Below are 9,666 nucleotides of genomic sequence, written 5' to 3'. Positions count from 1 at the left end.
ATTTAACTCTTATATAGGCAAATATTTTATGTTTCACTAGTTTGAATAGTCCTTCAAAAATTAATGAATTGTACTTGGTGTTGTGTAGCGTTCATTAGGGGTTATCTTTGCCTCTTTGTAATTGTGTGCAGATTTCTGTAATAGTTTAATTTTAGTCTTTAATATTTTAAATACGCCCTGCCACTAATGCCTTTGAAAGATTATACCCTTACAGAAGTGCACTCATGCATCATTAATGTGGGCAGCATTGTGTCACACAGCCACCCTTCTCAACATTGAGTCCTTAAAATTGTGAATCAGTTATTAAAAAGAAATCATGCCTCTAAAATTTTATCCAGTAATATTTTTACAATCAAGTTTTCAATAATTGTAAAACAAGCATTAGTTTAGAATAAGCCAATGCTGAGCCTTGCTGATTTGCTGGGCTCAATAGAAATAAGAATGAAGTCAAAGTCACACATGAGGTAACAGATAAAACAGATAATGAGATTCCTCTGAAGCACAAGACAGTCAGCTGGGTGAGGGTTTGATCATGTGTCCCAAAAAAAAAAAAAAAAATCCAGTACAAACAGGCTCAATACGCTAAAAACGTCAATCCTTCTCTCCATTGAAGAGACAAAAACATCTAAAAAGAAGGTTCTGCGTTTCCCCAAAATTCAGCACTTCACCACTGCTGCAGCTTTTCTGGAAACTGAGCTAAAAATAGCACAATACCTGACTACAGATGCTCCATGGAAAAACAGACCACACTTATGTAAACCTGCAAAAAATAACTACAGATAATGAAGTTGAAATGTTCCATGTGATAGTCTTATTTCAAAAGAGTGGAAAATGGCACTCTGAAATTTCTCTGGGCCAACAACAAACGGAACATCTAACAACTAACTAAACTATTTTGGTTTCAACAAATTTGACATTCTTCTGACTTTAGCACACCTGGATCAGTAACTACAGCATGCAGTTTAATAGTTTTTAAACTCTTTTGACAATATTTGATTAAATATACTTAGTGATCGAACGGAATTTTTATGTGAATGTTTTATTTGACTGGACCACATGCTCTGAAAAACAATTTTTTCATGTGTTTGCATTATAAAACTACGAACCCATACTGTACATAATACAAAAGCAGAACAATATTAAAAATAGCAATCAATTTCATTCACAAACACTCAACATCTCTTACACTTATGTTACTAGAATAAATCAATTCTGTCTTGTTGGTTTTGTGTGTTAACCTAAACTACCACTTAAAGACTAAGTGTGCAACATCTTGTCAGTGTAACAGCTCTGTCCCTGCAGTTCTCAGGAGTCTGGTGATAGTCACTTGGTTAATAAAAATGCAAGAAATACACTACAGACTGATATGATAGTTTGTACAGTATGTGATTAAGATATCTCCTCTTTACGACTTTTTTTAAATTAATTTGTGTTCATATGGTTTTAAATTCTCTGCCTTTCCTAGAAGGAATGCCATTTAATAAAAATCAGAATAAAAATATCCACACATATTTGTGTTGCCAAAGACTTCGCATAAGCATTTTGAACCATGGCAGCACTGTGACAGTCAATAAGCTGACCCCTGACATGTGCCCACATAGTTATGCTTTATAAATTTAGGTGTGGAAAAAATAGTAATAAATACTAAACATAGTTGGTGGGTATCTATCTACAGAGGTGGGTAGATAGATTCCAGCAGTCTTGTGAAGCACAAGACAATCAGCAGGATGAAAGTCAGCCCTTTGCATCTAAAGTCAATGCTCTGTCCATTCACCTGATTTAACACCCAAATAACATAATGCCTGCACTGGTACTACATGTAATGTACTCCAGCAAAATATATGAACATAATTTGTAAGTGTATTTTTTTTTAATGTGTTTAAAATCCCTGTGACTATCTGGTTTTGTAATTATTAGAACTGAGGTTTATAGATTTTTTTTTTTTTTTTTTTTTTTTTTTACGGTCAAAACAACATGTGGCCAAAGCAGATATCAGGTAACAGCACATTCACATTTTGCAGCGTCTCTCCCAGCAGAATAGGATTAAGTTTTCAGCTGCAGCAGAGGTTAATTTAGGTGTTCTTTGAAACAAAAATAACCATGGTAGACACAAACCATGTAACTCTGTTAAAGTCAAGTATTAAAAATTGATTTTCTTTTCAGGGCTGTCTGAGATGACTACGCTTATACTCCAGATACTAATGTGCACAATGGAAAAACATGGCATTTCTCTCCATTATCATTAATCAGTCAATTATCACCCAACATACACACAGATATATCATGTATTTAAGATACTTATTCTGGTGATGTATCAGCCTGGTCAGTTCGATCAATCTATAGAGTTTCCATAGTTTTTTTTTCCACCAGACTTTGACTTTTTAGTTTTTTCCATTTGTATATATACACCTTTTGTCATCATATCCCTCAAATGTAAAGCTTGCAAGTGCTTGCATGAGTGTCTTGGGCCTTCAGTGATGCTTCAGCCCCAGGGCCCCACATCAGGCTTTAAAAACCATAGGACTTCTTTCTGACACCACTCAGCCAACTGGGTCTGTTTCATCATGCAGTGTCTTTTGCTGAAAGTAGAGTTAAGAGTCGGAATGGAGTATCATCATGCTTCAGAGATGAATGAAGTAGTTGCCGAATATCTGAACAAGTGCATCGAATCTCAATGTAATAGAGAAGAAAAGGACTTTATACTGACTCCTGACACTGAAGATGCAAACAGGCTGTCTCACATTGAGAAAGCTTACGCCACCATACTGAGTGAGCTTGGAGAAAACGTAGACCGAGAGGGACTTCTACGTACGCCACTACGTGCAGCCAAAGCCATGCAGTTTCTCACCAAAGGCTACAAGGAAAAAACCCAGGGTGGGTATAGAGTTTTTCTTGAATCTTAACTCTAGGGTAAATGAGTTAACATTGTTTACAAACAAAGAACAAAAATATCTTAATACGACTAAATTCCAGTTTGTAATTGTCCTACAGTGCCACCTTATGTTGAAGGTTTGTTGTCCTGCTCAGATTTATGAATGAATAAATATTGAAATATTTTGCCAAATGTGAGGTTGTTGCTAAATGTGATGACAAAGTCTGTCACAGATTTTTTTTGGTTGCACTATAATATATAAACCTAATCTTAAATTTAAACACACATATCTTGAACGATGCAATCTTTAATGGTGATTGTCAAGTATATCGAGCTGTTTTCTCTATGAGAACATCACCTGGTGCTCTTTTTTGGCAAGGTAATTAATAAAGTTGTTCTAAAATGGGGCTTAAATTTGATCCAAAAATCTCAATACTAATCCTTTTAGGTCAATACCAAAATTAACATTTGATAAAGACATACTGGCTCATACATAAAAAATATTTACTGAGTAGTACAATTTACAATTAAGAAATATAAATTTGTCAGTGACCTTTGGTGAATAAAACAAATGAGTGATCGATGTTAAATAGACATATCTGGGGGATTCTTGTATTGATATTTCATATTTTCTGACATATAAACTGGATGGTATTGGTGGACTGAGTCTAAAGCCTGATAAATACTCCGTGAGAACAGAGAAATTCGTTTGTTTTCTCAAGGTGGCGAGAACAATCAAGTTATTTCAAGCACAAAGTCACGCATGCTAAGCATTGTGGGGATCTGACAGGAAGCTACAATACAGCGGATAAGATGTCAGTTATTGCCACCATGTTTTATGACAGATGCTCTCCTCCGTACAAAACATATCCTCTTTCCACCAATTATTAGCCATTTGTGTGTCTTTATATGCCTTACAAGATGTGTGATAAAGATTTTCATACTTCCGGACCGCCTCTGACAGAAACTATCCATTGCTACGACAACCACCAGCTGAAAAAGCGGGAATGACAACATTTCCGCTTTCCACATTAACAATGCCCACTTCAAATTTCTGACCAATCACAAAATAGTTGTCAGACACTACATGAGAAAGAAAAAAAAAAAAGTTCTGCCCAGATGATGTGCCGAGAACAAGCTGCGAGAAAGAACAAATTTCTCAGTTCTTACAGAGTATGTATAGGCCTTAAGTCACATTTGTTTACTATTGTTCTGCTTTAGATGATATTTCGTGTAACACATAATGTGTATTTTTATTGATATTCAAATAATAATAACAATATGCTTATAAATGTGTTAGGCTCACATAGCATACCTCCCAAACAAAAGAGTGGTCGGCCTCAGCAACCTTGTTAGGCAGGTGATAACACACACACACACACACACACACACACACACACACACACACACACACACACACACACACACACACGCCACCATGTCATTTTCTTCATTTTTATTTTCTTTCAGAATTGTTGAGATCTACAGCAGGAGGCTTCAAGGTAACAATAAGTTATGATATATACATTTGTAGGGTGGTGATTGATTATTTTGTTAATCTACTTATATTCTCGATTACTCAACTTAGTTTGAGAGTCTGAAAACATGTCAAACAAAAAAAGGACAAAAAATACAAACGTCAAAAAAAACAAAAAAAAAAACAATTGTTAATCAAAATTATTTTCCTTTGACCCATTTTTGCAGCTACAGTCTTGTCTTTGTAGTTTCTTATCTTACTTTTTATATGTTCCTGTATTAATGGTGCAGGTGTTACTTTCTCCACAGTTCAGGAACGTCTAACCAAACAGATTGCTGTTGCCATCTCTGAGGCTTTGGAGCCTTCTGGAGTGGCAGTGGTGATTGAGGCTGTGTGAGTATTCAGCTATTTTATCGTTCATATTAGACCTAATACTTGGTGATATCTTTATATCTCTTTTGGATAAACATGTACACTTATTACACATACACTGTGTTTTAGTGTATCATGGATGTTTAGTTTGTGATAGGTATAGTGCTACTGGCAAGCAGGACAGCAGAAGATGGTGAAACCATAGGCTCTATTTATAGATGGACACTTGACAGTTCCCCAGAAATGAAGCTACCACAATTCCATTGCCACCTAGTGGCTGATTGCAGTATAGGTCATAAAGACTGGCCTGTCCACATTGGTCATGGGTCAAACTAAAAAGTGCAAAGCACAAATCAAATATAGTTTTCCTAGTGGTGTTTTTTTATCATTGTAGTTTGATATTATCATGCTGATTTGTGTACAATTAGTCTTTTTAATGATAATTTTGTTAGTAATACATAAAAAGAGGGACATTACGGATGACCGATAGCTGTGATTAGCTCCACGTCTGGCCACTACTATGCAAAATAGATCATCAAATCAAGGTGTCAGCTCCCGTATTTGAGATATTTTGGCTTCACTTTTGGCTGACGCGCTGCCTGATATTTGATAATATTTGGAGGTATTTGTCATGCTTACATATCATATATAAAGCCATTCTCACCAAGCATACATGGGAATATAAGACCCATCTGTACAACATAGTTGGTCAATTAATAACTGCTGCCAATGTTTAATTAATGTAACAGCTACCTGGTGCTTTAAGTTACAACACAAATGTACATAAACACCAAGATATTCCCACTTTATGCTTACTCTTTTTTTGCAATGACATTGTCATTGTTGTTACAGACAGTAATTCATGTCCCGAGGTTGTCATAATTTCATACAATGATCGTAGCAGCACAAAGCACAATGCATATTCTTAAGTTATACCGCAGCTCAGAAGTATGATATGCAGATGTAGGTAGGGTTTAGGTAGCATACGTAAGGCTTTTTTGTACTATATTTTTATGTATAAGAATCATGTACTAATTTATTGTCCTAATCATATGTAGCTAGGATTAATAACTGTACTACTATACCTACTATAAACCACAGGTCTTGCCTGATATGCTTATCAACCCCTATCAAAAACTCTGACTAGATACTTAGGAAATCCAAACATTTTATCAAAAATGTACCCGCTAAGCACATAAAACACAGTGGATGGCAAATGCAGTAATTTTTCCACTTACAGAAAAGATTCCTACTGGCTTCTATAATATCACTTTTTGGGAGCCTGTGAAAACCATGAGAAATTCACATCTGTGAACATTTAAAAGATGTAAATGGATAATCAACAGCTAAATAGAACAACAATTTATATTTGCTGATATTTTTTGATAAAGGGCTGATGAATGCATCACTAGACAGTAGATGTGGCCTTAACATAAAGACTAAAGAATATATATAAAGTCAGTTTCTCAAGAATTAGCGACACAGAGAGCATAAACCAGTGATGCTAAATATGATGAAATATCAGTAATAAAAATTTATTTAAAAAAAAAAAAAATGCAGGGTATAGAAGAGAAACAGCCAGCATGTTTTTCTTTGCTTACAATGTTTAATTTTTAATGCATGGACCTAGTTTACTACAGCAAAAGCTCCAAGTATAAAATAAAGACAAAGGTTGTTTTTCAATAGTAGAATTAGCCTCAAAATAACAATATTTAACAAAGTGTATATTTATGAAATTGTCCACAAAACCAACAGAGATGAAAATGACAACACATACTTGTATTTCATGAATAGATATGAACAGAAGATGAATCCACTTTCTCCTCCTGTTTGTAAGTGTACTGGTTGGGATATCATGGAGGGAAGAGGGGTGTTGGGGGGTTGTGTATGCTGTTTTGTCTACAGCGGCGTAACATTTTTTTTAACCAGTTACTTCCATGCCACTTCTTTCATTATGCTGATCTGTGAAGTGGAACGTAACGCTGGCGGAGTTGAGAGGTCAGGGGCTCCCGCTGCCTAGATACATACAGTCTAATATTAGAACATTTCAATGATTTGTTAGCAGCATCTCTGCTGACTCCAGCGCACATGGCAACAGGCCGGCCAATAGGATTTCAGGATACCACTAAGCCTCTCTCTCTGTATAGCAACAGTGGCATCCTTTCCTTATTTATTTATATATGAGTTTTTTTCCCACCGATTCATTCTCATGCTTCAGTCCCCCCCACTGTGTATCCACACTGGGCACTCAAACTGTGAAAAAGAGTTACAGTGCGAAGAGCACTGCTGCTCTCTTACTTACATTTTTCCTTCACTTGGACAAGCTCTCACTATATAGGTTTTTGTACATTTTTTCTAATATTTATATATGTGTATGTATGTGTGTGTGTATACACACACACACACACACACATATATATGTGTGTTTTTTGCTGCTGCCAACAGATCAGTGGAGTTTTTCCATTTGTAAGACATTGTAAAAGTAAAAAAGTGGACAATGTCTTGAAAAAGGGTTGCTCTTTATGAAGACATGTGCGCTATCAGTGAGGAAGAGGAAATTACCAGAGGAAAGGCATCGTGGGAAAAAGTGTCACTCAGGGGGACAGACAACAACCAACTGGAGAGTCTCTTTAAAAGATGGAGGACATGATGGAAAGAGAGGCGGTACGGGATAGGGGGTGTGGGGGTGGTGGAGGGACATAGGATGGCGTGAGGACCGAAGCCAGTGGTTGGTTTGATCTGACCCACGTGTGTGTCCAGTCACATCTTTTTGCCACTTCATGGATGCTGATGAAACACTGGCTTCCCCTGCCGCCCAGTCCCTTCTGTCTTGACCCAGGTAGGTGCGTTGTTGTCCCTTAATGTTGAGTTTTCTTATGAGGCTTAATTTTTGGGGTTGGTATTATCTGTATCAGAAGTTGCCATTTTGAAAGTTCTATGCACGTTCACCCGTTTCATCTCTTCGTCATTCCAAGCTTAGGTACGGGACGGTGGAAAGCTTGAAGCAGTTTGGGAAATATGGCGTACATTAGTCATCCAAGCAACAATAATCAATAAGCGACTACAACTGAATATTTAAAAACATGTTAATAGGACAAACTAAATTACTTAAGTATTATCAGTAAGATGGTGGACTGACAACTTTAGTTGCTCTATACGGAAATGTGTGACATTTCAGCCGAGCACTGCTGTAAAATGCAACATACGGAAAAAGATTTTGATGCCTCCAATTTTGCTTATGGATCTTCTTGAACAAGAACAGTGAATGAGCTGAGCCAACAGTTTGTTATGATTAGGTCATCAATAAAACACAAGCTTAGGAAAGAAATATGCCAATAATAATACCAAAAGAGGTTATTAATGACTAAGAATTAAGACAGCTGGCATCTGAAATAGAAGCACACATTTTAAGAACACAAGAATTAAAATATAAATAACAAAATAGGATTATATGAAAGATCACAGCACTTCAATCAGATTTTGCATCCTGCATGATCTTAACAGGTACTGGACATAATGTACCATGAACATCAAGCCGTAAAGACTTAACGGCTGCTACCACAAGAAGAGTTTTGATGCTGCCGCCATTTCAAAGCCTTCGACTTTCAATATATAATATTGCGCCATCCAGAACATTTGATTGATTTAGAAAGTATCACATGGTTCTTTTATTGAAATGGACCATATTCTTAATATTGGGTCTAATAACATTATAAAAAAATTAACATTGTTAAAGGTTATATATATATATATATATATAAAACTCTGATACTTCAAAAATCAATGGTGAAACCATTATTTTTACCCTTTTTGAAATTTAAAATTACATAGCCCTAAATCTAAAGGGCTTAACTTATTTTTTTAAGCTGCAGTTTACAGTTACAGCAATTAAGATTATTAATTCTAAAAGAAAGAGATTGCATTTCCAAGAAGTTGATTAATCAAAATAAAATTTCATCAAATAAAGCTTTGGCTATTTCCTCTTGTAGAGAAGCTATATGATAACCCACCCGTACATTCCTACCACTGGATGTCACAATGTAAAGGAGGATAATAAACCGCTGACTAATCCCAGATGCTCATGAGACGCAATGACTTTTCTGATTTACAACAGTGCGGTAATTTGCAAAAAACAAAACCAAAACAACAAAACTATTGACCCAGACTGGAAAAGCAAAATCCCATGACATCCCAGAAACCCTAAAGGCTGTATGCTCCTCTATGGGGGTGTGGGGGTTGGGGGGGAGAATATCCTTGATCTGCCACCTTTTACCGCCAATGGTGTAAAGGAGAGAAATACTTTTATGCAGATCTTCACTACACTGTTTCACCCAGGACCGTAAAGGTTGATGCTATTAGATGTTGTTAATCTTATCCTAAATAATGTTGAACGTACTGAAGCAATCACATTATTTTCATCAGTCTTTTGAATTACATGTTGCCAGTTTGTTTCCTATTGGACCAGCTGTTGCGAAAATAACACACAATCTCTTTTTCCTTACACATCTAACCCTATTTTCTTACTGCTTTATGACTTTTAATACCGCTTATTTAATAACTACCAGACATCTGCTATTACAATTTCTCACCAGCTGTATCACAAATAAAAAATGTATGAGATTAATTTTTATTGTCTGGATTCTGCTCAAAACTTACAGGAGCTGGAGACATCCATTTCTATAATTAACATTTTTCTTTTGATTGGATCCTCACAGTAAATATTTTGTGTATCTGATATTGAGAAAGTCCTTGATATTAGTATATGGATATATATATATATTGCAAATGGGGCCAAAAACAGTTCCAATTTAAATGAATTTGTTGTTCACTTATTGTTACTCTACATGGGCCTACACCTATCAAACAACAAACACTACAAATTTAAACATAAACGTGCCTTTAACAACAGGGCTTGAGTTTTGCATAAATTCCCTGCAAGAGTAAC

General features: G+C 35.9%; 1 pseudogene; it reads left to right on the top strand.

Moving 5' to 3' along the window:
* Positions 1-2,603: 2,603 nt before the first annotated feature.
* LOC113139597 (GTP cyclohydrolase 1-like) lies at positions 2,604-4,746 on the top strand (annotated as a pseudogene).
* Positions 4,747-9,666: the final 4,920 nt, after the last annotated feature.

The sequence above is a fragment of the Mastacembelus armatus genome, chromosome 4 (assembly GCF_900324485.2).
Source record: "Mastacembelus armatus chromosome 4, fMasArm1.2, whole genome shotgun sequence".
Classification (NCBI taxonomy): domain Eukaryota; kingdom Metazoa; phylum Chordata; class Actinopteri; order Synbranchiformes; family Mastacembelidae; genus Mastacembelus; species Mastacembelus armatus.
This window is presented reverse-complemented; position numbering and strand designations above follow the sequence as displayed.